Consider the following 3,961-nt stretch of genomic DNA (forward strand, 5'->3'; position numbering starts at 1 on the left):
TTTTTTGTTTCGAATGAAATTGTGACCTGCATCTTTCCCGCCAAACGACGCATGCACGCTCGTGGCGCCTCGGCAAAAGGCTTATACTAGTGATGGGCGTTGAATCAAACGAACGGTTATTTTCAACCGTTTCTTCTTCGTTAACTAACTAACCGTTTCGTCGCAACGAAATAACTAGTTGAAAATCAACTAGTTTTGAAACAGTTGAAAACATGGCGGCCAGTTAGTTATTCAACGATATAGGAGTTCGTTCGTTGTCGAAAACGAACGTACGCAGGTACCTGGCGTTGGAAAGGATCAACTAATACTATGAAAATCGCTTGGCTACTGCTTTTATAATATTGCAGTGTTCGTGCACATATTATAGAAACTTGCAACACGCGCCAAATCGTTTAATTTTAGAAAATCAGTTACATTTTTTATAGTTTTCAATGGTTAATATTTTTTCATAAAATTCTCATAGCATTTGTCTTGTAATAATTTTTAAACTAAACCTGAAAATTGATTTTTTATTTTTTATAACATTTTTATGTAACTATAAATTTTTATATTGCTATTTTTATATAACATGTAAATTCAATGTTTTAGTATACGGCTTTGCTGTAATGAAAATATTTAAGTTTTTAAAATTAAACCATTATTTATTATTAATAATAATAATATATATCTATGCGTAATAAATGTGACAATTCACATTTACTTCTTCTTATTCATCAAATCAGTTGACCATTTCACCAACTTTCAATAAAACAGTTATTTCAACTATCAGTTTCTTAACGTTGCCAGCGTTGAATCGTTAAAAATAACTATAGTTGAAAAATAACTAGTTATTTAACTGGTTGACGAAACCCCGATAACCGTTTCGTTTCGTTGACAGCAAAACCGTCAACGACCCACTTCTAGCTATACCTGGAGAATAATGTTGAAATATATAACAATAAAACCTGAAAGTTCCATTTTAGTTGAATATTTATTTCCCTCCCTAAAAAATCCTCAAAAAAGCGATTTTTTGAAGGTTCTTGCATGCTCCCCACTTAATAAGGCAAATCTGCCGTAACAGAGGTCCTAAATAGCGTTGTCCTGGCAGTGCTCTCTTGTGCTTGTTCTTGGAAGTGAAAATTATGAAAATGTCTATCTATTTGCTACGCGATCAGGCATATTTTACATATAAACAAGCAAGGAAGAATTTTGTATCAGAATCTTCGATGATGCAAAATTTCACGTAGTATTTTCATTGTTACATTTTATAACCATTATGAAAATTGAAGCAAAGTTACATAATTCATGAGAATTAAATATTAGGTTAGAATTTAACAAGTGCGACTTTCACTCATATAACCGAAATGAAATTTTTCATTATAATTTGCTTCTATATTTCTGCAAAGGAAAAAAAAGTTATGTTGACTGTTTACGGTGATATAGTCTTAAAGGAACGGCAGTGTCAAAATTGGTTTGCCGAAATACGTTTTGAAATTGTAAGAAGCAGAAGTTTGCTAAAGAAACGCAATGAAAATTATTCATTTTTGACACTGGCAATGAAAATAAATTATAACAATATCAAGCAGAAAGAATACTGGAGCAAGCCAGATTAATCAGCTCAAACAACCTCAAAAGCTAATAATCATCAAAGACTTACCAAGGAATTAACTATTTTGAATTTCGAACATCCAAAAGAAAGATCAATTATGTCTAAATTGAACATCTAACGAAATTAAACAATGCAAGAAAGCAGCGCAAATTGACAAAACAAAAATGTATTGTTTGTACTTCATCACGACAATGCCTGGCCACAAAGCAAAAATTATTGGAGCTTGGTTTAGATGTTTTTCCATATATAGTCCTAACCTTGCACCACCAGATTACTTTCTTTATCGATCATTAGAAAAGACATTGAGTGACAAAAATTTCAATAATGATAGTCTCAAATTATACTTGATTCAGTTTCTTGCATAAAAAGAAGTTTTGTGAATGTGGGATTATGGCGGTACTTGAAAGATGACAAAATATCATTGATCAAAATAAGAAATATATTACAATCTAAAGTAATTTTTAATGAAAAAATTGCCTTAGATTTTTTAACAAAAATCCGCACTTAGTTTCGAACCTGATAGTAATAATTTTTGAAGATATTTTAACAGGATATCAAAAGGTCACTAAATAAACGTTATGTTACGTATACGTAATTATTTCATCAGATGATCAAGTAAATGTTAAAAAATATATTTAGCAAAAATTATATAAACACATTTAAACTTGTCACGTATTTAAATGTTTGTATTTATATATAATTATATACTCTTCATATACGTTAGATAAACATAACAACGCCAAATTATTTTTGTAGATCTACAACTCTTAAATAGTAAGTAGAACTTTTCGATAAAATGTTAAACTAGCTGTGAGTGGAATTCTGTCTTAAGGCAATTAAGGCATCGTGCCTTAAGGCAAATTGCTGGAACTTCCCGTACCAAAAATTATTATTTTAAAAACGATTAACATTTTTGAAAAAAATTTACTTCGAAAAAATTAGAGAGAAACTATAAATTTGACAAAAAATTACTTTTTTTGAAAAAAAAATTTTTTTTTGAAAACAATTTTTTTTTGAAAAAAAAAATGTTTTTTTCATTTTGACATACTTTGGAAATTCTGAACTGTTTTTCAAAGCAATCGTACTGCTTTATCTGCATAGAGACAAAATGTCAAAGCGCGCAACTGCCGCGCCGCCGTCTAACCGATAAGCATTGGTACGGAACCCATAAAATTTTTTAAAAAAAATTATACTTATTGTTAAAATCTCTATAAAATATCTGATAATTTGATGTGCATATGTCTAATGATCATTTTTGACCGCCAAATGGCATTTTTTTTTTACTTTTTTCATTAGATTTCCGAAACCGCTAGACCTGCCTTTATGAAAATTTGATCGGTTCTTCACCTTGCCAATACAAGTAAAATGTTTCTTGAATTATTAAAATCGGATGCTCCGTTCTCTTAAAAACTGAGTTACCGTTTTCGGCACTTTTCGCCCCGTATCTTCGGAACGGCTAGACCTGACTTTGCCAAAAACTAATCAGCACGTCTCCTTATCAATACGAATCGAATGTTTTTTGAATTATTCAAATCGGTTGATCGGTGTTCCCGAAATCGTCGACGAAAATTTGTATCCGCACATACATACACACACGCACACACACCCACACACACACACACACACACACACACACATACATCCATTTTTTCTAAGGTATGTCAAAATATTCAGAAACCTCTGAAACGTAAAGATATATAAAAATTTTCATTTTCGATTTTTTTGCGATTACTATAACTTACCCTACGGGAAGTTAAATAACATTCCTGATTGCAAATTTTACTCATCGTCAGCAAATGCGATAAATAAAAATAAAATATTATGTCGGTTTGCTTAATAGCCAATAACATCGCTACGGTTGACTGTATTTAGAATGTGATTTAGACAAACTGGGCGCGATGATAATCCTTGCCAGCAACGCTTCATTGAGTTCCAATCGGTATCAAACCATGTGTTTCTAATACGACGTGAATATTTACTCCGCATTAAATTGATACCAAGCCCATTTTTCAATCGACCTATTTAAGATCACCGCGTTTGATAAAGGGTAAAAATGTCAAGTGAATCGTTAATTCAATTAAACAATAATAAAACATTCGATAGAAAAAATAGTTCGTTCGATACGGTAACACTATGCAATTTATTATAAATTGATTATTAACTTCCCGAAAGAGAATTTCATGTTTTCATAAAAAAATCCGACTCGTTAACTTTATGTTTTCTCGACGTCTCAAACCATTCTGAATCGAATGAGACCAAATTTGGAAAAAGTATGTGTGTGAACACATTTTTTGCCGTAAATCGACGTTTTCTCAAAAACGGCTAGACCGATTTCAAAATTTTAAAAGCTATTCTATGTATCTCAATGAGGAC

The sequence above is a fragment of the Ctenocephalides felis genome, unplaced genomic scaffold (genome assembly GCF_003426905.1).
Source record: "Ctenocephalides felis isolate EL2017-DRISC unplaced genomic scaffold, ASM342690v1 CF-g0.4_SCAFFOLD_01170, whole genome shotgun sequence".
NCBI classification, from domain to species: Eukaryota; Metazoa; Arthropoda; class Insecta; order Siphonaptera; family Pulicidae; genus Ctenocephalides; species Ctenocephalides felis.